This window comes from Salmo salar, chromosome ssa03 (assembly GCF_905237065.1).
Source record: "Salmo salar chromosome ssa03, Ssal_v3.1, whole genome shotgun sequence".
In the NCBI taxonomy this organism is placed as follows: domain Eukaryota; kingdom Metazoa; phylum Chordata; class Actinopteri; order Salmoniformes; family Salmonidae; genus Salmo; species Salmo salar.
This window is the reverse complement of record NC_059444.1, coordinates 41,149,718-41,176,434: the sequence shown is the minus strand read 5'-3', so window position 1 is coordinate 41,176,434 and position 26,717 is coordinate 41,149,718. Positions and strand designations below refer to the sequence as shown.

Sequence of the window (26,717 nt, the reverse complement as noted above, 5' to 3'; positions counted from 1 at the left end):
TGGGAAGAAAACTAAACATAAGTAGGCAAAAAAATCTAACTTATTTTATTGGGCTCTACATATGCTCTTAGATATCTTGCTGTGCAACCTGACATTTTATTTATTTGGCAGCACCAGTGCGACCAGGAAAAAATCACCCAGGCAATAATTATTATAATGATAGGCTTCACTGTGCAGTTGTGCCCTATAAAAAAACGTTGCGCAGATTTGTTCAATCCAAAGCCTACACGTAAAGAATATTAAAACATACCTCAGTGATTTAGAATTTCTTGCAACTTTCTGAAAATGAAATGGCATGGGAATGCCTGTGTCAACCACTTTGTGTAGTCAGTTGGCGACACCGAAACAGTCATTTCTAAAGGCTTTCCCAAAAAACTTTAAAAATTAAATAATAACTGCAAAGTAGTCTTAGCTGGCAAAATATGATAACTTGATGATTTGTATCAATCGGGTGGTCTTTTGTTTTGCAAACTCTGCCATTGCTCATTCAGTACAGAAACACCGCTAGCCAAACACCAGCCTCTTGAGGTGCACAATTGAAATTCATTTTTAATTTTGTATTTATTTATCTAGTCAAGTCAGTTAAGAACAAATTCTTATTTACAATGACGGCCAAACTCGGACGACGCTGGGACAATTGTGCGCTGCCCTATGGGACTCCCAATCACGTCCGGTTGTGATACGGCCTGTAATCGTACCAGGGTCTGTAGTGACGCCTCTAGCACTGAGATGCACTTAGAGCGCTGCGCCACTCGGGAGCACATGAATGGGCCCTCCAAAATATTTTTTTTTATATTTTCTTACCCAGACCTCTACAGTAGACTCATTATTTATTTTACATTTTTGTCACCTTTATTTAACCAGGTAGGCCAGTTGATGCTTATAGTTAGAGAGGGAGATATAAGCCTCCAGCTTCAGAGATTTTTGCAATTCATTCCAGTCATTGGCAGCAGAGAACTGGAAGGAAAGGCGGCCAAAGGAAGTGTTGGCTTTGGGGATGACCAGTGCAATATACCTGCTGGAGCGCGTGCTATGGGTGGGTGTTGCTATGGCGACCAGGGAGCTGAGATAAGGTGGGGCTTTACCTAGCAAAGACTTATAGATGACCTGGAGCCAGTGGGTTTGGCGACAGATATGTAGTGAGGGCCAGCCAACGAGAGCATACAGGTCACAGTGGTGGATAGTATATGGGGCTTTGGTCATAAAATGGATGGCACTGTGATAGACTACATCCAATTTGCTGAGTAAAGTGTTCGGGGCTATTTTGTAAATGACATCGCCGAAGTCAAGGATCGGTAGGATAGTCAGTTTTATGAGGGTAAGTTTGGCGGCATCAGTGAAGGAGGCTTTGTTGCGAAATAGGAAGCCGATTCTAGATTTAATTTTGGATTGGAGATGCTTATAATGTGAGTCTGGAAGTAGAGTTTACAGTCTAACCAGACACCTAGGTATTTGTAGTTGTCCACATATTCTAAGTCAGAACCGTCCAGAGTAGTGATGCTAGTCGGGCGGGCGGGTGCGGGCAGTGATCGGTTGAAGAGCATGCACTTAGTTTTACTAGCATTTAAAAGCAGTTGGAGGCCACGGAAGGTGTGTTGTTTGGCTTTGAAGCTCGTTTGTTAGCACAATGTCCAAAGAAGGGCCAGATGTATACAGAATGGTGTCGTCTGCGTAGAGGTTGTGCTGCCATCCTGTTAGAAGGTAACAGATCATTTTATTACAATGGTTAAGAAGGATTTTCATTATGTACCATGGTGTTATTCACCCCCTAGTGGAGCTTTCTGGTGCTTAAAGACTGTACGCAAACAGGAAGTAGAGAATTCGTTCTGCACGCATAGAAGCAGCTAAAAACTACGCTACGGTGCAGGTCTTTCAGTGTAGCTATTTCTTGTCACGCTTCAGCCTCGGAAAATATTTGTTTGTAAGTTCGATTCAAGCATTTAGCTAGTGATGATAATCTTGTTATTGATAGAGTTGCTTACATATCAATGTTGGTTGGTTGTATTTACTCACACAAATTGCAATGCTTTTCATGTATGCCGTCAGCTGTATTACTTTGCTCGTGCGTCATGTAAACGAATTGTAAAACATACAATACTGAAGTTTTGTTACTGTTTCTAGTGTAATATGCTTTGTTATTCTACAGAGATGGTTGTACATTATTAGAGTAATGAAAGGAGTTAGCCAATTACCATATGAGTAACAATTAGCTACATGGTTTGGCGTCATGCCAGATGCATGGTACCCTCAGCATGTGTTTTGTATTTTCATGCAACTTCAACTTGAAATGTATAATGTACAGCTACAGTATGTCGATTTGAATTGAATACTAAAGTATATTCTTTTCTGTATTTTTCTTTTCTGTATTTTATGTTTCACAACATAAACGTTTTCAATATTCATTCAAGAAAAGTCACGCCTTGGGAGTTTTATTGAAGACTTAGTTGTTAGCTATCTGTCTAGTTTTGCATGGGAACGCAATTCAAGGGCAGAATAGCCTCTCTGGGCTAGGTGGGACGAATTCGTCCCACCTACGTAACAGCCAGTTGAATCCTGTGGCGCGATTTTCAAAACGTTTGAAATGCTATTACTTCAATTTCTCAAACATATGACTATTTTACAGCTATTTAAAGACAAGACTCTCGTTAATCTATCCACACTGTCCGATTTCAAAAAGGCTTTACAATGAAAGCAAAGCATTAGATTATGTCAGCAGACTACCCAGCCAGAAATAATCAGACATCCATTTTTCAAGCTAGCATATAATGTCACAAAAACCCAGAAGACAGCTAAATGCAGCACTAACCTTTGATGATCTTCATCAGATGACAACCCTAGGACATTATGTTATACAATACATGCACGTTTTGTTCAATCAAGTTCATATTTATATCAAAAAACAGCTTTTTACATTAGCATGTGACGTTCAGAACTAGCATAACTTCCGGGGAATTCGCTAACAATTTACTAAATTACTCACGATAAACGTTCACAAAAAGCATAACAATTATTTTAAGAATTATAGATACAGAACTCCTCTATGCACTCGATATGTCCGATTTTAAAATAGCTTTTCGGATGAAGCACATTTTGCAATATTCTAAGTACATAGCCCGGCATCACAGGGCTAGCTATTTAGACACCCAGCAAGTTTAGCATTCACCATAATCAGATTTACTATAAGAAAAATGGTCTTACCTTTCCTGTTCTTCGTCAGAATGCACTCCCAGGACTTCTACTTCAATAACAAATGTTGGTTTGGTCCCAAATAATCCATCGTTATATCCGAATAGCGTCGTTTTGTCCGTGCGATCCAGAAACTATCCAAAATGGTAAATAACGGTGCATGGCGCATTTCGTGACAAAAAATGTCTAAATATTCCTTTACCGTACTTCGAAGCATGTCAACCGCTGTTTAAAATGAATTTTTATGCAATTTTTCTCGTAGAAAAGCGATAATATTCCGACCGGGAATCTCCTTTTCGGCAAACAGAGGAAAAAAATCACAAAGACGGGGGCGGCCAGGTCACGCGCCTAAGCCCACAGTCCCTTGATCGGCCACTTGAGAAAGGCGATAATGTGTTTCAGCCTGGGGCTGGGATGACGACATTCTGTTTTTTCCCGGGCTCTGAGCGCCCATGGACGACGTAGGAAGTGTCACGTTAGAGCAGAGATCCTTTGTAAAAGATAGAGATGGCAAAGAAGTTCCAGAAATGGTCAGACAGGCCACTTCCTGTAAAGGAATCTCTCAGGTTTTGACCTGCCATTTGAGTTCTGTTATACTCACAGACACCATTCAAACAGTTTTAGAAACTTTAGGGTGTTTTCTATCCATATATAATAAGTATATGCATATTCTAGTTACTGGGTAGGATTAGTAACCAGATTAAATCGGGTACGTTTTTTATCCAGCCGTGAAAATACTGCCCCCTAGCCCCAACAGGATAGAGGTGGATCAGAGAATCACCAGCAGCAAGAGCGACATCATTGATATATACAGAGAAAGAGTCGGCCCACGAGAATTGAACCCATAGATACTGCCAGAGGTCCGGACAACAGGCCTTCCGATTTGACACACTGAACTCTGTTATGTGGTTCAGGAATCGTTGTGGACTTGGAAAATCCGATTTAGTTGGTTTTCAATACAAATAAAAAAGTGTGATTATGAGAGGGAAAATCCGAAAACCTGAAGAAAGTAAACTAACAAACAATGTTTTCTCTTAGTTTTTAGTGTTTTTTGGCGAATAAATGTATCGGCTGATAAGAATTCTGAGTGGCTGGTAGATCCAGAAAGTTTTTAGTTTAGTTTTTAGGCCCTGTTAAACCATTTCACGGGTCGTTCCGAAACCACTATGGGCATTTGTTTGCATCTTGTTCAGTCCTGTTAGCTCTTTAGCTACCCGCATATCTATACATTTGGGGGCACAGAAAGAAGGGAAACAGGGATAGCTTCTTTCGAAGGTCAATGATCATAGCAATGAATGATCTCTTGCGTGTCATCACTCTTGAGGCTCTTAAGGTGACAGAGTTGCATTTTCTATGTAATGCATCTCAATAGGTTGTGATTTACACAATGTAGCTTTTTAGAATAAACACATTTCTTTATTGGAGTTGAATATTCGTTTCTAGAGCACAACATGTGCTTCAAAAGTAGCTGGAATAAATATAGGCCCAATATGCTATTTAAGTGATAATGCCAGAGAAGCCAGTGTTTGGAGGATATATTGGCATGTGTGTTAGGCCCGAGACGAAGTCCTCCAAACACCGGCTCCTCTGGCATTATCACTTTTATACAGCGGGTTACCAACATATTCATATAACGATTTACATGTTTTCATTGAAAATGTGATTTTGAGTAATTTATTTATACGAAACTTAACATGTTTAAATATTTGTATGAACATAACAATATTCAACAACTGAGACATAAACTGAACAAGTTCTACAGACATGTGACTAACAGAAATTGATTAATGTGTCCCTGAACAAAGGGGGGGGGGGGCAAAATCAAAAGTAACAGTCAGTATCTGGTGTGGCCACCAGCTGCATTAAGTACTGCAGTGCATCTCCTCATGGACTGCACCAGATTTGCCAGTTCCTGCTGTGAGATGTTACCCCACTCTTCCACCAAGGCACCTGCAAGTTCCCAGACATTTCTGGGGGGAATGGCCCTAGCCGTCACCCTCTGATCCAACAGGTCTCAGACGTGCTCAATGGGAATGAGATCTGGCCTCTTCGCTGGCCATGGCAGTACACTGACATTGCTGTCTTGCAGGAAATCATGCACAGAACGAGCAGTATGGCTGGTGGCATTGCCATGCTGGAGGGTTATATCAGGATGAGCCTGCAGGTAGGAGACCACATGAGGGAGGAGGATGTCTTCCCTGTAACGCACAGCATTGAGATTGCCTGCAATGACAACAAGCTCAGTTCGATGATGCAGTGACACACCGCCCCAGACCATGACGGACCCTCCACCTCCAAATCGATCCCGCTCCAGAGTACAGGCCTCATTGTAAGGATCATTCCCTTCGACGATAAACGCGAATCCGACCATCACCCCTGGTGAGACAAAACCCTGACTCGTCAGTGAAGAGCACTTTTTGCCAGTCCTGTCAGGTCCAGCGACTGTGGGTTTGTGCCCATAAGCGATGTTGTTGCCTGGTGAGGACCTGCCTTACAACAGGCCTACAAGCCCTCAGTCCAGCCTCTCTCAGCCTATTGTGGACAGTCTGAGCACTGATGCAGGGATTGTGCGTTCCTGGTGTAACTCGGGCAGTTGTCGTTGCCATCCTGTACCTGTCCCGCAGGTGTGATGTTCGGATGTACCGATCCTGTGCAGGTGTTGTTACATGTAGTCTGTCACTGCGAGGATGATCAGCTGTCCGTCCTGTCTCCCTGTAGCGCTGTCTTAGGCGCCTCACAGTACGGACATTGCAATTTATTGCCCTGGCCACATCTGCAGTCCTCATGCCTCCTTGCAGCATGCCTTCACGCAGATGAGAAGGGACCCTGGGCATCTTTTGTTTGATGTTTTTCAGAGTCAGTAGAAAGGCCTCTCTAGTGTGCTAAGTTTTCATAACTGGGACCTTAATTGCCTACCGTCTGTAAGCTGTTAGTGTCTTAACTGTTCCACAGGTGCATGGTCATTAATTGCTTATGGTTCATTGAACAAGCATGGGAAACAGTGTTTAAACCCTTTACAATGAAGATCAGTGAAGTTATTTGGGTTTTTATGAATTATCTTTGAAAGACAGGGTCCTGAAAAAGGGCTGTTTCTTTTTTTGCTGAGTTTATTTCATCCTTCTGTAAGATATAGTCCCGACACAAATCTAAGGTTGCTACCCAAGCCTCCTGGTCGTTCGTTTTATTGGTTCAGTTTAGTGGTCGACCGATTATGATTTTTCAACGCCGATACCGATACTGATTATTGGAGGACCAAAAAAAGCCGATACCGATTAATTGGCTGATTTAATTTTTTTTTTAAAGTATTTATTTGTAATAATGACAATTACAACAATACTGAATGAACAATTTTATTTTTACTTAATATAATACATCAATCAAGTCAATTTGGTTTAAATAATGCAAAAACAAAGTGTTGGAGAAGAAAGTAAAAGTGCAATATGTGCCATGTAAAAAAGCTAACGTTTAAGTTCCTTGCTCAGAACATGGTGGTTCCTTTTAATTAACACGAGTCTTCAATATTCCCAGGTAAGAAGTTTTAGGTTGACGTTATTATAGGAATTATATGACTATTTCTCTCTCTACCATTTGTATTTCCTATACCTTTGACTATTGGATGTTCTTATAGGCACTTCAGTATTGCCAGTGTAACAGTATAGCTTCCGTCCCTCTCCTCGCCCCTACCTGGGCTCGAACCAGGAACACATCGACAATAGCCACCCTCGAAGCATCGTTACCCATCGCTCCACAAAAGCCGCGGCCCTTGCAGAGCAAGGGGAACAATTACTCCAAGTCTCAGAGCGAGTCATGTTTGAAATGCTATTGGCGCGCACCCCGCTAACTAGCTAGCCATTTCACATCGTTTACACCAGCCTAATCTCGGGAGATGATAGGCTTAAAGTCATAAACAGCTCAATGCTTGAAGCACAGCGAAGAGCTGCTGGCAAACGCACGAAAGTGCTGTTTGAATGAATGCTTACGAGCCCGCTGCTGCCTACCATCGCTCAGTCAGACTGCTTATCAAATATAAAATCATAGACTTAATTATAACATAACACACAGAAATACGAGCCTTTGGTCATTAATATGGTTGAATCCAGAAACTATCATTTCGAAAACAAAACGTTTATTCTTTCAGTGGAATACGGAACCGTTCCGTATGGCATCCCTAAGTCTAAATATTGCTGTTACATTGTACAACCTTCAATGTTATGTTATAATTATGTACAATTCTGGCAAATTAATTACGGTCTTTGTTAGGAATAAATGGACTTCACACAGTTCGCAACGAGCCAGGCAGCCCAAACTGCTGCATATACCCTGACTGCTTGCACGGAACGCAAGAGAAGTGACACAATTTCCCTAGTTATAAGAAATTCATGTTAGCAGGCAATATTAACTAAATATGCAGGTTTAAAAATATATGCTTGTCTATTTATTTTAAAGAAAGGCATTGATGTTTATGGTTAGGTACACATTGGTGCAACGAGGGCTTTTTTCGCGAATGCGCTTGTTAAATCATCACCCGTTTGGCGAAGTAACGTTAGGCTGTGATTCGATGAGAAATTAACAGGCACCGCATCGATTAAATGCAACGCAGGACATGCTAGATAAACTAGTAATATCATCAACCATGTGTAGTTAACTAGTGATTATGTTAAGATTGATTGATTGTTTTTATAAGTTTAATGCTAGCTAGCAACTTACCTTGGCTTCTTGCTGCCCTCGCGTAACAGGTAGTCAGCCTGCCACGCAGGCTCCTCGTGGAGTGCAATGTAAGGCAGGTGGTTAGAGCGTTGGACTAGCAACCAGAAGGTTGCAAAAACGAATCTCCGAGCTGACAAGGTAAAAATCTGTTGTTCTGCCCCTGAACAAGGCAGTTAACCCACCGTTCCTAGGCCGTCATTGAAAATAAGAATGTGTTCTTAACATACTTGCCTAGTTAAATAAAGGTGTAAAAAAAAAAAACTAAAATAAACGGCCACAATCGGTGTCCAAAAATACCGATTACCGATTGTTATGAAAACTTGAAATCGGCCCTAATTAATCGGCCATTCCGATTAATCGGTCGACCTCTAGTTCAGTTGCTAGCCAATCGTTCAGTGTTTTTGTTCTGTATCTATGGATGCGACCCTGTCGTTCGTTCTAAATGTTCCACTGGCTGGCAAAGTTCTTATCCCTTGCTTGCTAGCTGGCTGGAATGCGGTTTTAACCAATCAGCATTCGGGATTAGACCCACCCATTGTATACTGAAGTGGTAATCCCTGGGAAGCCAAGGAGGATATGGAGGAATATTGGCACGGGTGTTGTTAGGCCCCAGACGAAGTCAAGGACCGGCAAATGGTGAATGGCGCCAATGCTGTACACTGTGTCCTTCAAACACCGTCTTTGAGGGCATTGTCACTTATATACAGGTTACCAACATAATCAAATAATGATTGATATATTTTCATAAACGTTATTTTGATGAATTTATTCATAGTCTTTCATCATTCCATAAGATATAGTCCTGACACAAATCTTGGGTTGCAACCCAAGCCGGCTGGTCGTTCGTTCTATTGGTTCAGTTGCTCAAGATGCGACTCAGTCCTTCAGTCTTTTTGATCTGTGTCTATGGATGCAACCCAGTCGTTCGTTCTAAATGTTCCATTCCCATACTGGTTGGTAATGTTCTTATCATGCAGCCAGAATAACAGCAAAGTACTCGCTTTTGCATTTGTTTAAGCTGTTTTCTAGTGACATTTATTTGGATAAATGAGCTAATGAGCTAATGTGAGGTGCGATTTCGCCTGGCATAGAAAATGTGATGCAAACTAGCTGCACTTTGTTTCGTTGTGCCTTTTTTCAATTGACATTTCTTTGTATATACAGTTGAAGTCGGAAGTTTACATACACTTAGGTTGGAGTAATTAAAACTCATTTTTCAACCACTCCACAAATTTCTTGTTAACTATAGTTCTGGCAAGTCAGTTAGGACATCTACTTTGTGCATGACAAGTAATTTTTCCAACAATTGTTTAGACAGATTATTTCACTTATAATTCCCTGTATCACAATTCCAGTGGGTCAGAAGTTTACATGCACTAAATTGACTGTGCCTTTAAACAGTTTGGAAAATTCCATAACATGATGTCATGGTTTAGAAGCTTCTGATAGGCTAATTGACATCACTTGAGTCAATTGGAGGTGTACCTGTGGATGTATGTTCATCCTTGGGAGCAATTTCCAAAATGGTACGCAAGTATAAACTCCATGGGACCACGCAGCCATCATACCGCTCAGGAAGGAGACGCGTTCTGTCTCCTAGAGTACAAGTACAAAAGTATCTATATCCACAGTAAAACAAGTCCTATATCGACATAACCTGAAAGGCCGCTCAGCAAGGAAGAAGCCACTGCTCCAAAACCGCCATAAAAAAGCCAGACTACAACTGCACATGGGGACAAAGATCATACTTTTTGGAGAAATGTTCTCTGGTCTGATGAAACAAAAATAGAACTGTTTGTCCATAAAAAAACATTGTTATGTTTGGAGGAAAAAGGGGGATGCTTGCAAGCCGAGGAACACCATCCCAACCGTGAAGCATGGGGGTGGCAGCATCATGTTGTGGGGGTGCTTTGCTGCAGGAGGGACTTGTGCACTTCCCAAACATGATGCCATCATGAGTAAAGAAATTTATGTGGATATATTGAAGCAACATCTCAAGACATCAGTCAGGAAGTTAAAGCTTGGTCGCAAATGGGTCTTCCAAATGGACAATGACCCTAAGCATACTTCCAAAGTTGTGGCAAAATGACAATAAAGTCAAGGTATTGGAGTGGCCAGCCCTGACCTCAGTCCTATAGAACATTTGTGGGCAGAACTGAAAAAGCATGTGCGAGCAAGGATGCCTAGAAACCTGACTCAGTTACACCAGCTCTGTCAGGATGAATGGGCCAAAATTCACCCAACTTATTGTGGGAAGCTTGTGACAGGCTACCCAAAACGTTTGACCCAAGTTAAACAATTTAAAGGAAATGCTACCAAATACTAATTGAGTGTATGTAAACTTCTGACCCACTGGGAATGTGATGAAAGAAATAAAAGCTGAAATAAATAATTCTTTCTACTATTATTCTGACATTTCGCATTCTTAAAATAAAGTGGTGATCCTAACTGACCTTGAGACAGGGAATTTTGACTAGGATTAAATGTCAGGAATTGTGAAAAACTGAGTTTATTGTATTTGTCTAAGGTGTATGTAAACTTCCAACTTCCACTGTATCCATAATTTTCTTTTCAAAAATTACATTTCGACTGGCTGAGATACGCTAACTGCCTCTCTGTCTCCCGACACGTTAATTACTATGGGACAGCTGGAGATCGAATTTGAATATTGAAACAATGTTGTAAATGTCGGAGAGACAAACAGCAAGGTTTATTCAAATCTACGCTGTTGAAAACTAAATATTAGTCTAAAAGAAATGTGAAAATGTCTAGATGCTTTTTATAGTGGAGATTTATAAATTGCTTGGCTGGGCTGATGAGACAATAGATTGTGCAGTCAGATGGAACAGACTAAATAGGCATTTTAGCCTCATAGATTTAGGGTTATTGTCCTGCTGAAAGGTGAATTTGTCTCCCAGTGTCTGTTGGAAAGCAGACTGAACCAGATTTTCCTCTCCGATTTTGCCTGTGCTTAGCTCTATTCTGTTTATTTTTATCCACCAGCTTCAAACAGCTGTAAAAATTATATTTTTGGTTATTGTAAATATATTTCATAGTGATTTAGATGGTACAATGATTCCCTACACTATTCAGTGCTTGTTTTCTCACATGAACTGAAATTAAGCGAACAGTGTAGAATTTTAGCAACCAGGAAATTAGCGATTTAACACAGCCACAAAGTCAGAACAGCTTTCCCATCTTGACAACAAATTTCCTATTTTCATGTCACATGCAGAAGTACAGTGAAATGCCTTTCTTGCAAGCACTAACCCCAAAAATGCAGTAATCAATTACAATGTAATACAAAAAAATAACTAGGTAGAACAAAGACACATGAGATATATAAAAATAAGAAAACACAAATATTTACAACAGATGCCAAAAATTCTAAAAAGATAATTCTACTTTGACATTATGGGGTATTGTGTGTAAGCCAGTGACATAAAATCTCAATTCAATCAATTTTAAAATTAGTCTGAAAACAACAAAATGTGGAAAAAGTAAAGGGGTGAATACTTTCTGAATGCAAAGTATTGTGCTCCTAGATTTTATGTTGTGTTCCTAACTTTTTATTTTTAATAATATTTATTTATTTATTATTCAAGACATACAATATACTTGCATTGAAGCTGCTCAACAACTACATCATACCAGTCATCCAACAGATTCTCATTCAGAGCGACACACAGAAGCATTCAGGGTCAATGCCCTGCTCAAGGGCATGTTGACCGATCTACCACCAGGCCAAAAAACGTGAACCCGAACCCTCCAAGATCCCCCCACAGTTCCCCAATAGCTGTCCCGCAACCATTCGAGACCCCTTCCACAGTCCTCCATAGGAAAAAAAAAATAATACAATTAATTCCATTCCCCACCCCCTAAAAACACCCCCAATGCACCAACAACCAAGAGAATGAACTAAAGAGAAAAAGGAAAAGACAGAAGAAAACAGCAAACAACAATGCAACATTTTAAAAAATGTATACATTTAAAACAAAGGACACCAAGGACAACTAAAATCATAACAGCAATGTATATGTTTCAAGCATTTCAAGCATTTCGCTACACTCGCATTAACATCTGCTAACCATGTGTATGTGACAAATACAATTTGATTTGTTTGTGTGCGCATGTCTGGCACTATTACATGTATGTGTGTGTTTTTGTATGTGTTTATTTGAATGAGAGAGTGTGTGTATATGCACAAACACCTGCACTGCATCAGCCTCAGGAAACCAGCATTAGTTGTAAAAACACTGCCACTTAGTGTCATTCAAAAGTACTTTTTATTATGTTTTATTTAGACTTTGATTTAAAAAAAAATGTTTTAAAACTTTTATCTTTGACCATCATTCTATCTCCCACACAGCAACTCCATTCCCACTTGTCTCCAATTCCACATACAAACCCTCAGCCTCCCTCAGCCCATCCCATCTATCTCTGCTAGCCACCCACTTCGGGTTTCTACGCAATACACATCTTTCAACTATGCTGTGATGTTTAACGTACATTTTCAATCTATCTAATTGAATAGAATCCACAGATTGCGAGTTGAAGATAAATACTTTTACTAAGAGTATTAGTATATTAGTAATTGACTGACCTGGTCTCTCCAGATCTCCTAACAGTACTATTTCTAGGGTCAATTTTAGATCAATGCTATGCATTTTCAGCCGTTCCTGAACCTGAGACCAGTAACAGGCTACCTGAGGGCAATACCAAAATAAATGGTCTATTGATTCTGTATCCTCACAACAAAATCTGCAGAGCATCGATGATTTTATGCCCCAAATATTCAACATGTTGTTGGTGGCAAGAATTCTACATAATAAGTCTTGAATCTTGCGTTGTTTTATATATCAACTCATACACCCTGTACCATGGAATTGGTACATCAAAAATCTCTTCCCAACTATTTTGCAATCTGTATGGCACAGTTGTCAACATCCTGGTCCTCAAATGAAACTGGTATACTTTCCTATTTATGAATTTTTTTTATTCCTACGCCAATTTTGATCCTTTATATTAGGCAGACAGACCAGTTCCATACCTCCTCCCGCTGCCACCTGCCTCCTCCATTTTTGGGGTAATGCTGTAATCAATTGATTGTACTCTTGGATTGAGCAGACCCTTCCGTACAATTCTGATAACTTCCATTCCAATTTACAATATAATTTAAGAACAAAATACCCCTTTCAAACATCTTTCCCATAAATACAGGTATTTTATCAACTAGCACATTTGAGTTCAGCCATAGTATTTGTTCTATCTTTTCAGGGGGATGAAATTGAAATTGTAGCCAGCTCTGCAATGCTTGTTTGAAAAAGAGAGATACTTTGAAAAAGTATCATTTTCAATTAATCAAAAATGAGACATGGCAATCTGCACAAAGTCAAAAAGGCAATTTTTAAACAATGGACGAGTTTTTCTTAGTAATCTATTTGAGGACCATTTAGGGTTCAAATACAACTTTTGAATGAGTGAAGCTTTAAGAGAGAGGTTTAGTGCTTTTATATTTAATAATCTCAACCCACCCAATTTATATTCATTATATAGATAGGCACGCTTTATTGTGTCTGGTTTAGCGTCCCAGATAAAGCGAAATATTTTATGATATGATTTGAAAATGAATCATCAGGAGTAGGCAGCGCCATAAGTGAGTGAGTAAACTGAGATATGACTAAGGAGTAAATTGGGGCAATTTTTCCATAAATAGACAGGTATTTACCTCTCCATGGTTGCAGGATCTTGTCTTTTTTACAAGTTTCCTATTGAAATTCATTGTGGAGAGCTTATTTATATTTTTTGTGATATGAATCCTGAGTATGTTTACTTCACCAGCCCATTTTATAAGTAAACTGCAGGGTAATGTAAAAGTTGTATTTTTTAAGGATCCAATACGTAATATTGTACACTTATCATAGTTAGGTTTTAGTCCAGAGAGTACAGAAAAGTTATCTAGATCTTCAATGAGACATTGCAGGGATCTAGCTTGCAGACTTAATATAAAAATTGAGTCATCGGCATACATGAACACCTTTGTTTTTAAGCCTTGGATTTCTAATCCTCTAATGTTGTTATTTGATCTGATTTTAATAGATAGCATTTCGATGGCCATAACGAATAGATATGGTGACAGCGGACACCCTTGTTTAACTCCTCTTGACAATTCAAAACTCTCTGAGAAGTAGCCGTTATTTACTATTTTACACCTGGGGTTGCTATCCATTATTTTTACCCATTTTATTAGACAATTACCAAAATTGAAAAAATCCAGGCATTTATAAATAAAATCCAGTCTTACTTTATCAAATGCCTTTTCAAAATCCGCTATAAATACCATTCCTGGCTTCTTATATGTTCCTAACTTTTTTAAGTTGGGCGCACCAGTGTTCATTTAGAGCCCTGAGTACAGTTACAGCATATTCTTTTCCTATTTTCAGATCTGGGATTTGGCTGATCCAGAAAGGAAGGGCTTCTTGGACAAGCGGGTAAAGTGCCCAATGATTACTTCTTACTACCAATTAACTGATGATTTCCCACAAGAAACACTGACCAGTTCCTGTGTTCCTCTCTTCCAGGGTTTCTTTGTAGCATTGAGGTTGGTGGCCTCTGCTCAGGGTGGCAACGACATCAGTCTCAACAACCTCATCCAGACTCTAGCAGCTCCCAAGTTTGTGAGTGTTACTTTATTTACTTTCCACAAACATTAATGTCCTTGTAGAGAACATCTCTTTGCAGTATCATATATGTTAAAACAGCTGTAGAAACTTGATCTTATCAATTTTTTCAGCAATGACCAGAGGCGTATACTGCAAAGCAGAATCAATGATTTAGCCAGCTAACGTGCCTAAATATTCTGAAAAACGTTTAAAAAATGTGAAGGATAAACTTGAAATAGGCATGGTCTAAGTCAGTGTTCATTTCGTCAACAATAACTATGATAAAAATATTAATCAACAATGTATTTTTCCTGACGATAACTAGATGAGATGCCCCCCCAAAAATGATAACTATTACAAATAGTTTTCCATTTTAGTTGATGAAAACGTAACGAGATGAGATGTTCACTTGAGACTAATGGACATTCAATTTGACATGAAGCTACTTTTAATCTGTTTTGTCCAATCATAAGCATACAGGCCTTTGCAGAATATTTAATGCATTCCTCTCATTGGCAGAATGAACGTCTTTCATGTGTGCGGACTAGTTGAGTTTATAGCCCTGCCCACCTTTCCAACACACACAGCTCCTGCACGGTCACTTCAGTCGTCTCTCTTTTGAACTGATATGCAGGCAATGCACTTCTAAATTGTAACAAACCTCTATTCTGGTCAGAAACATTAATGTTTATATTGGCTATTTTTGTTTTGATCACAACTGAAGCTAACCATTATATTTTGCCATTTACGCTGATTTTCATCTGTGTTGCTGCTCTCGCAGTCCGCAAATGCGAGTTGCAGTTACTTTTTTCCCGATTGGAAATACTAATGCTATTTACTGAATATTAGGACAACAGCAATAATTCTGGCATTAAGGACACTTGCTTTTTCCATGGCACAGACTGACCAGGTGAATCAGTGTAGATGAGGAGACAGGTTGAAGGAGGAGTGTTAAGCCTTGAGACAATTGAGACATGGGTTTTGTATGTGTGCCAGGGTGAATGGGTAAGACAAAAGATTTAATCGCCTTTGAACGGGGTATGGTAGTAAGTGCCAGGCGCTCCGGTTTGTGTCAAGAAGTGCAACACTGCTGGGTTTTTCACACTCAACAGTTTCCCGTGTGTGTCAAGAATGGTCCACTACCGAAAGAACATCCAGCCAAACTGACACAACTGTGGGAAGGAAGCATTGGAGTCAACATGGGCCAGCAAATCAACTAAATATTAGGAAGTACTCCTTAATGTTTTGTACACTCAGTGTGACAAAAAATTCTGGACAATTTTTGTCTAGTTTTGACGACTGATAATAACTAAAATTAAGAAGGATGAAATGACTAAAATGTGACTAAGACTTCAAACTATTTTAGTCAAAAGACTAAAACTAAATCTAAAATATCTGCGAAAATTAACACTGGAATGACTCCACAACAAAAAAACACATATCTAAGTTTAGCTTTCTTAATGAACCCCAAAATCAATAGTTATTGTTTGCTATTTATCATTGATACCCCTCTGTTTAGCTAATTGTCATTGGGGTCATCTCAGTCATCATATCAGTTAATTTATTGTGATCTTTATTGTTACAAGCTAACTTGTGTTGTATTTTTTGTTGCAGAGAGACACCAATACTTCATCACGTAACACATCACTGAGTACTTCCCTGAGTTCATCATTCAACGCATCGCTAAATACATTTTCATCTGATTCCCACTGGACTGTTAGGGTGATCATTCATATATTTTATACATAGAAAACATAATTTACATGACATACTTTCATTTTATACAAAATCATTTCCTTTTGAAGGGCAACATACAGTATATAATAAATCAAACAATCATTCAATGTTTGTATACTTTTCATTTTGGAAAAAACTGTGAGATTATATTCAGAGTAATGACCACCACAGAACATAGTTTTTTTTCTATACAGGTAAAAATAAACTCTACACCATGTAACATATTTCTCTGTTTGTTTCTCCCTGCCTTGCCTATCCACCCATCCAGTCTGATGAGAAAGGGAAGTTTGATGGCATCTGAAGGTCTGAGACCAGTCTTCTGTCTGGAGACAAGGTCAAACCCGTCCTGATCAACTAAACTACCCCTGGACGTGTTAGGAAGGGTAAGCACATGATTAGGTCCTGTCCCGAAACAGCCTCTACCCCCTAGGCACTTGTGTAGATCTGAAATGGTTGGATAGGTATAAGCAATGTGGTAGTACCTAGGGCTGGGAATGGCCAGGGACCTGACGATACGATACTAACCTGTACTTATGTACCTCGACTAATCTGTATGCCCGCATACTGACTCGGTACCGGTACCCCCTGTATAGTGTCGGTATTGTTATTTTATTGCTACTTTTTACTTTATTTTTTACTTTAGTTTATTAAGTAAATATTTTTCTTAACTCTATTTCTTGAACTGCATTGTTGGTTAAGGGCTTGTAAGTAAGCATTTAACTACTACTTCATTTCCTTACCTGTTGTATGTGACAAATGCAATTTGATTTATTGAGATTCGATGTTCCCAACATATTGCTCACTATATGTCTGCTGCAGAGGGATGAGAGAGCCATGAGAAAACGAGTTTTGATCAGTCATGGAAATAAAAGTGATAAAAACAAATGGACTCCCTAAAGAAGATGGTGAACAAGTTATGAAGGAAAAACATTGGAGTTTTGGACAGGTACAGCAAACTAGTGCAAAAATAATATATTGTCAAAACAATATGATAGATCGTCAAAAATAATGTCCTGATACGTAACCCCATCACTATTGGTATCTCTGATTTTCCCCTCTGTGTGATCCAGTATACTAAGAAGGTAGCTCTAACAGAAATTGTCACATTTTGGTCATATTTCGTTATATTTTATATGTAGATTTGGGACCTCAGTGATGTGGACAAAGATAGACACTTAGACAAAGAAGAGTTTTCAGTGGTAAGTTCAGTTGGGAACTTTTGTCTTTGTTTTTGATTGTCTTGAATCTTGAGCTCATCGAGTTAAAATACAAGTTCCTGAATAAGGACAATAGGCCGGGTTGCACCTTGCGTAAATGTGGTTTTTCGTCATCCAGTCAAGATGATCCAATCACTAGGACTCATGCCATTGCAAGGTATGAATGGGGCTAATAAAGTACTGAACTTGTTTATCCACCCCCCCTCCCCCCAGGCCATGCACCTGGTGTACAGGGCCATGGAGAATGAGCCTGTCCCCTCCACCCTTCCCTCCTCCCAAGAGGAAGAAGTCTACAGGGGCTCTGCCTGGCACAGTCTCCATCCTCCCTCCCATGTCTGCTGTCTCAGGTCTCTCTGGTCTGTCTCGGACATTCAGCTCTCCTCCTTTGTCTTGTGCAGTGGCGGTTCTGCCTGCCCTGTATGGTCTGTCTGGGTCTGGTTTGACCAGCTCCCCTCCTCTCAATGATACCCTACGCTCCACCCGTCCCATGGCAGCATCACCTCCATCAACAGCACTGGTAGTCTCTCCCCTAAACACTCATTCAAAGCCCCCTCACAGGTATGGTACAGACTCTTCAATTCACACACTGCCTTGGTAGTGGCAAGGACCGCTGCTGTCAGTGTCACTCACAACAACATTGTATTTCTCAAATGATACACTAATCCCTATATAGTACACTACTTTTGATGAGAACCCTATGTAGGTGTGAGACTTGATGCCTTTAATGTTTTTGTGGACTGTCCTTGACTCGCTCTATGTATTTAGAGAATGGCTGAGTAGCACATTCAGAATGCATTATGGTATGTCCACAGACTGTCAGGGGGGCAATACATCTCAGAAAGTGTAAGAGAGTGGTGTGTGTGATGGGGCAGTGCTTAAGCGAAGGGTATTGTTCTGTTTCCCTCACTGTCCCGAAGACATTCTGATGAGGGCATAGCTGCGATTTACCAACCTGCACTTCTTCTACCTACTTTACCTAGGGATAGTTATAGCAGTAGACTTGTTTGACCACATTCTTTGTTTTCTCTTAAATCCCTGAGTGGTCCCCTTCTTAACCATCTGAATGTAGTGGTAAGGAGTTTATCTGATGATTTAAGAGGAACATGTTCCATTGAAAGGGAAATGATGCCACACACACCATTAAGTTTATACGCAAGAGAACAACCATAGGACTTAATGTGCGTCAATGAGTACTTGACTCACGTTAATGCATGATTTATGTGAAAGTGCAAGGTATGCACATCGAACACAGATCTCAATGTAGGATTCAGCCCAAAGACTGTAGCTCCTTATTGCCATCAGCTTGGTTGTCTTACTCTTATTCTCTTTCCTGTCCTGATCTCTGTGTGCTAGCCACCACCAGTATTGAACTGGGGTAATAGTCTTGGGTCTCCTGTGTGCAACCAGCAGTAGGGAACTGGGTGGTCCCTGTGGCAGACAGAGGATGTTACGATGACATCTTTCTGAAGACAGACACCGACATGGATGGTCTGGTCACCGGAGGGGAAGTAATCGAGATCTTCATGCAATCCAGCCTTCCGCAGACCATGCTGGCACAAATATGGTGAGAGATGAAGAGAAAGAGATTGTCACCCGACCGCACCTTCAGTTACTGTGTAGGGCTGTAGTTACTACTTTTCAGTAGTAGTACACTCTTAGAACAAAAAGGTGTTAAGTAGAACCATATAGGGTGCATTGGCTTGTCTCCACAGGGGAACCCTTTTTGGTGCAAGATTGAACCCTATATGAAGGGTTTTTCATATAACCCTCGTAATGGTTCTACCTAGAATCCTCTATGAAGGGTTGTTCCTAGAACCCACTATAAATGGTTCTACCGAGAACCTTACCAAGAGAGAAAGAGCGAGACATTGTCACCCGTCTGTACTTTTAGCTACAGTATAGTACTGTAGTTACTACTTTTCAGTAGTAGTAGTACACTATAGGGCAGTGGTTCCCAAACTGTGGGTCGCGGCAGGGGTCCAGATGGACAATTGGGCCTCAATTGATTTAGTTATAATTTTTGAGCATAAGAACACAGCATTAGCCATGTCAAAATGCATAGAATTGCAGGAAATTAGCTATAAAACTGCAACATTTTCTTTCAGCTCCATTGGCAGGATGTGTGGAATTGCAGGAGATTAGCTTTGAAAGTGCAGCATTTTTGCTCCGCTGCCAAGATAATGTTTTTACTTATTCTTTGGTCTGTGTATTGTTTTTCACAGCTCAACTTTTATGGTGGATCACAACTCAAAAGACCTCTGAAGTTCTTCCATTTAAAAATGATGGAGGCCACTGTGTTCTTGGGGACCTTCAATGCTGCAGAAATGTTAGTACCCTTCCCCAGATCTCTGCCTTGACACAATCCTGTTTCGGAGCTCTACGGACAATTCCTTCGACCTCATGGCTTGGTTTTTGCTCTGACATGCACTGTCAACTAGGGGACCTTATATAGACAGGTGTGTAGACATGCTTTGGAAAGGCAATCAATTGAATTTACCACAGGTGAACTCCAATCCAGTTGTAGAAACATCTCAAGGAAGATCAATGGAAACAGGATGCACCTGAGCTCAATTTCGAGTCTCATAGCAAATGGTCTGAATACTTATGTAAAAAAAGTATTATTTTTTTTCCTCTTTTTTTCCTTTTGCAAAAATGTAAAAAAATAAAAACTGTTCACTTTGTCATTATGGGGTATTGTGTGTAGATTGCTGAGATTTTTTTAAATGTATTTAATCCATTTTTAGAATAAGATTGTAACGTAACAAAATGTGGAAAAAGTCAATGGGTCTGAATAGGCACTGTATGTATTATATATATCTTTCCGAAGGCACTATATAGTTTTATATATATTTGTTTTGCCTCTTGGGGCCCCCTACGGGCTTCAGCCCCTGTAAGCCACTGTGTTTAACCTGCCCTGTACACAGTACCTGTTAACTTGATTACAATGTCATGTAATGTAATTGATATTTGTTCCCAGGATCCTGGCTGACACCAAGCCAATAGGGAAGCTGTCTAGAGGGCAGTATCGTAATTAACCTTGTTCCTAGGGGCCTGGCTGATACCAAGCAGACAGGAAAGCTGTCTAGAGAACAGTTCTCTCTGGCCATGTGGCTGATCGAGCAGAAGGTCACCCTCACTCCAGAAATGATATCCCCGTCCAAAAGGACCACCACCACTACCCAGGCCTGGTCGTTCTGCCGTCCTAGGCGAGACAAAAAACTCAGCGCAAAACTAGAATAGTTTGAGAATAATTTTTTTTTGTCTCGCCTTGGACGGCAGAACGACCAGGCCTGGGTAGTGGTGGTGGTCCTTTTGGACGGGGGGGTGATCATGTCAGGAGTAAGAGTCTGAGGAGGGGAGAGTGGTGAGGATATGTGGGCCTACAGGGTCGCCCCACAATGCAATTTTATGAATGCCCATCCATGCCGTACCTTTGTAAAAACCAAAGCTTAAGACATAATTTGGCTATTTAAGGTCTGCATATCAGCTACCCAAGTTTATCAGGAGTTATTTTGAGCTTATTTGCAATGAGAATCAATGTGTTTATACAGCGGGAAATGCAGAAGTATTTTTTTTGCTATGATCAGCTCGTCAAACATTTACAAATAGGCCTACAATTGAAATCACTGATTTATGACAATTTAGCCCACAGAGTGAAACTCCCGGACAGCAGTCTAATTTCATTCCATATTGTCCATTTTATTTTGACCTGTCATGTTTTAAGGATATGGTGTTTGTTAACATGTCATATTCAAATTGTAGCGCATTTTTATTTGATAGGGGCATTTAGGCTATTTGATTGGAGACACAAGTCTGTCATAAATAAAAAAAGTTAACTAAGAACAAATTCTTATTTACAATGACTGCCTAGGAACAGTGGGTTAACTGCCTTGTTCAGGGGCAGAACGACAGCTTTTTACCTGGTCAGCTCTGGGATTCGATCCAGCAACCTTTCGGTTACTGGCCCAATGCTCTAACCACTAGACCTCCTTGACACACTCTTTTCCCTTTCCTTACCTCTTTTCCTCCCTCATTTTCTACCCCCTCTCATTATCCCATTATCTATTATCTACACTTCCTCCCATATCCCTTCCCTTCTTACCCCTTTACCCCTCTTCCTTGTCTTCCTCTTCTCTCTCTCCCTTCTTATCCCCTCTACCCTCCATTCCCCCTCTCTCACTCCCTCTCCCCACCCTCTTCCCAGTCCCCTCAGGACAGCAGCAGTTCTACAGAGTCAGCTGACCTGACAGGCACCAAAGAGCTGGATGACATCAGTCAGGAAATCGCCCAGCTACAGAGGTGAGCTCCGCCCCCAACCCCTCTAACCCTAACCCCCTCTCCCTGGAGGAACTCTTTGTCATTCCTTCGAAAATAAATGGGAATCTTATTGAAAGGGTGAGTGATTACATTTCTCCAGCCCCATCCCAAAAATGTGCCAGGGTGACCACTTTGTGGAATTGTAGATTTGATGGAGTACTGGGCTTAGTGGCTCTGAGTATGCTCACTCTGCAATTTGCTTCTTAGCCCAGTGTAAAGAGAGGTCTCAACAGGTTTAGATATCTTCTAGTTGCCTCGAGTGTTTGGGACACAGACACTCTCCCTGGTTTTTCCAGCTCAGCTGATCTCCTATGTGACGCCCTGGTGGTTTTCCTTGATGTGTGGTTTTTAAACACTGTTCTCTTCGCACTGCCTCCTCAGCACTCTATCCTTAATACACTGGAATACACAGGTAACCTAATGACACGTAAGCATTATGTGCTGTTCAGCTGTTGCAACTTGTAGCATTAGCTTGGGCAGTGTTTCTCAATCTATACCTCGCAAACCCCCAGAGTGCACATTTGTGTTCCAACCAAGCACTATTGTGCTTGATTCAACTAATCTCCAAGTATTTGGCTGGGATAGCAATGTATCATTTGATTTCATCTTCTCACCAAGCTCGTGTGTGTGTGTGTGAATGGTGTTGTAGGGAGAAGTACACTCTGGAGCAGGACATCAGGGACAAGGAGGAAGGCATCAGACAGAAGAACAATGAGGTTCAGGTGAGACTCCAAGGAATTGACTGTCTTTAGAGATGTCCCATTTAATCCATGGGTCCAAAATCAAACCCTTGCTCCTACACCCTATGCATCCCTAGGGCCGCATTGGCATGATACTTCCTTGATACTAGCTCAAAGGCCCAGTGCAGTCAGAACATGATTTTCTTATGTTTTATATATATTTCCACACTGAGGTTGGAATATTATTGTGAAAATGATGATAATGCCATTTTAGTGTAAGAGCTGTTATAAAAGGCCACTTAACATTCAGCTTGTTTTGGTGGGATGGAATTTTGGCCTGCTTGGCAAGATCACTGGGCGGTATAAGTTAATAGACCAACAACAGAGTTCCAAACCTCTCTGCCAATAAACACTCGTTTTCAGGTTACAGTTCCCTCCCAATTTAGGCCTCTCACTCAGACCAGTCCCAGACATTCTTAGCAAAATTCTTACTTGAAAAATTGCTCTTTGGAAAGAAGCTATTTTAGTTTATTATTGACCATTCTAATTTAAAACCATCACAAAAAGGTGTGCATTCTGGTGTGTGTCCATTCATCAGGAGATACAGTTTAACCTGGACCGGGAGAGCAGTCATCTGAATACTAACTATCAATTACTTTTTTTACACATTTTGTTGTGTTACAGCCTGAAAAATGTTTTTGTCACTGGTCTACACATAATACACCATAATGTAAAAGTGGAATTATGTTTTCTACATTTTTACAAATTAATAAAAAATGGAAAACTGAAATGTCTTGAATTAATAAGTATTCAACCCCTTTGTCATGGCAAGCTTAAATATGTTCAGAAGGAAATCTTTGCTTAACAAGTCACATAATAAGTTTCATGGACTCAATTTGTGTGCAATAATAGTATTTAACATGATTTTTTTGAATGACTACTTCATCTCTGTACCTCATACATATATAATTATATGTAAGGTCCTATTATATGCAATATCCTAAAACATGCATCTTGTTTGCAACAAGGCACTAAAGTTATACTCCAAAAAATGAATACAAAGTGTTGTGTTTGTGGCCAATTCAATACAACACATTACTGAGTACCACTCTCCATACTTTCAAGCATAGTGTTGGTTGCATGATGTTATGGGTATGCTTGTAATCGTTAAGGACTGGGGAATTTTTCAGGATTAAAAAAAGAAATGGAACAGACTTAAGCACAGGTAAAATCCTAAAGGAAAACCTGGATCAGTCAGCTTTCCACCAGACACTGGGAGAGGAATTCACCTTTCAGTGGAACAATAACCAAAAACACTAGGCCAAAATGGTTGTCTAGTAAAGATCAACAACCAGCTTGAAGAATGTTGAAAATAATAAAGGGCAAATGTTGCACAATCTAGGTGTGGAGACTTACCCAGAAAGATTCACAGCTGTAATGTCTGCCGAAGCTGCTTCTAAAAAGTATTGACTTGTGAATACTTATGTAAATTGAATATTTCTGTTTTTCATTTTCAATAAATGTGCAAAGATTCCTAAAAATATGTTTTCACTTTGTCATTATGGGGTATTGTGTGCAGATGGGTTAGAAAAAAACGTTTATTTTAATTCATTTTGAATTCACACTGTAACTCCACAAATGTGGAATAAGTCATGGGGTATGAATACTTACTGAAGGCACTATGTCTATCTATGGGCTTGCTGTGGTCTGAGGTTTTATCTATTAGGACAGGGGTCCCCAATTACATTCATCTGCGGACCGATTTATTTTTCTTGAGGGGATGGTTGGCGGGCTGGAACATAATTATAAATCATTTGTGCACTGCAAATTGACCACAAGAAGCCCAAACAGATATAGTATTTGACAAACAGTTTGTCATTTCAAACCTTGATTTCATTGGAATACTCTGGAACAGATTTCCTGAATTAAAATCACTTTGAGAGGATTTCCTGGTGATTTTACAGTCTTATGTTCAACAACATTGCTCAGAAAACTTGGGGGGCCAAATAAAATCACCCACGGGCCGCCTATTGGGGAACCCTGTATTATGAGATCCACGGTGATCAGCAGAGGAACAAGCTGGATGGCATGCTCAACGACGTCAGGCAGAAGTGTCAGGACGAGTCCACGCTGGTCAGTTAGCAACACACTTATATTATTATGGTCTGAACAGGAAAAACTATTGTCCTCACTTATAGAGGCTTATAACATCTAATTGATTTACTGGATGACTCCTGTTGCTGTCAGTTAGCAACAGGTTTGATCTCATCATTAGGGCCAGGAGTTTTTCCTGAACTCCTGACAGGGCCAGGAAAAACGAATGTCCCCAGTTTTAGGCTGTCACTAGCGCTTATCATATCTGATTTTCATGGGATTCCTGAAGCTTGGATAGCGGTCTCTTTTTGTGCTGTCTTATGAGTAGTTATGACATTTTCTATGTCTGTCTTTCTCACCCTGTCTCTCATCTCTCGTTTTCTCTTGACTCTTTCATTCTTCCTTACCCATCTTATATCTAGTCTCCTCCTCTTTTCCCTCCTTACAGATCTCATCCTTACAGACCCAGATCCACAGCCAGGAGTCTGACATTCATACTCAGGAGGACGAGCTAAGCCGTACCAAGTCTGACCTGAACAGACTACAACAGGACGAGACCCAGCTAGAACAGAGCCTGCTGGCTGGACGCATGCAGCTGGACAGCATCATCAAGTCCCTCAAGGTCACGCAGGACGAGATAAACCAGGTACGGGGAAAGCGTAAGAGAAGAGAGAGAGCGCATCAGTCATTTTCAGGATATAGTCTAGAAATTATTTTTTAATAATTTAATTTAGTGTTTAGATTAGGGTACAATATGACGCATGTAGCTAGACAGCATTATCAAGTCCCTCAAGGCCACGCAGGATGAGATCAACAATGTACGGGGAAAGAGATACTATAGCTCTTGTTCAGGAAATAGTCAAATGTTGATTTAAATTAAGGTAGTGTTAAGTTTGGAGTAGAATATAACTTTAATGTCCATCCAGAAAAAGGAAATGTTCCTTCCAATGCTATACCAACAAAAATATAAACACAACATCCAACAATTTCAACGAGTTACAGTTCATCAAAGAAATGGGTCGATTGAAATAAATTAATTAGGCCCTAATCTATGGATTTCACATGACTGGGAATACTGATATGCATATGTTGGTCACAGATACCTTAAAAAAAGTAAGGGTGTGGATCAGAAAACCAGCCACTATCTGATGTGACCACAATTTTCCTCATGCAGCATTGCACATCTCCTTCGCATTGCGTTGATCAGGCTGTTTGTTGCCTGTGGAATATTGTCCCACTCCTCTTCAATGGCTGAGCGAAGTTGATGGATATTGGCTGGAACTGGAACACGCTGTCGTACACGTCGATCACACACATACTCAATGGTTGACATGTCTGGTGAGTATACAGGCCATGGAAGAACTGGGACATTTTCAGCTTCCAGGAATTGTGTACAGATACTTGCGACATGGGGCCGGGCATTATCATGCTGAAACATGATGTGATGGTGGCGGATGAACGGCACGATAATGGGCCTCAGGATCACGTCACGGTTTCTCTGTGCTTTTAAATTGCCATCGATAAAATGCAATTATGTTCATTGTCCATAGCTTATGCCTGTCCATATCATAACCCTACCGCAACCATGGGGCACTCTGTTCACAGCATTGACATCAGCAAACCGCTCGCCCACACGCCATACACGTGGTCTGCGGTTGTGTGGCCGGTTGGATGTACTGCTAAATTCTCAAAAATGACATTGGAGGCACCTTATGGTAGATAATTTAATGATAATTTATCTGCCAACAGCTCTGGTGGACATTACTGCAGTCAGCATTCCATTTGCCTACTCCTTCAAAACTTCCAAACTGTAGCGTTGTGTGACAAAACTGCACATTTTAGAGTGGCCTTTTACTGTCCCCAGCACAAGGTGCACCTGTGTAATGATCATGCTGTTTAATCAGCTTCTTGATAGGTCACACTTGTCAGGTGGATATCTTGGCAAAGGAGAAATGCTAACTAACGGATGTAAACACCTTTGTGCACAACATTTGAGAGAAATAAGCTTTTTGTATGTATGGACAATTTCAGGGATCTTTTATTTCAGCTCATGAAACATGGAACCAACACTTCAAATGTTGCATTTATATTTTTGCTCAGTATAAATGAAATATTCC

General features: G+C 40.3%; 1 pseudogene; it reads left to right on the top strand.

The window, feature by feature from the left end:
* LOC106600470 (epidermal growth factor receptor substrate 15-like 1) overlaps positions 1-26,717 on the top strand; it is a 55,252-nt pseudogene that overhangs the window by 8,818 nt on the left and 19,717 nt on the right.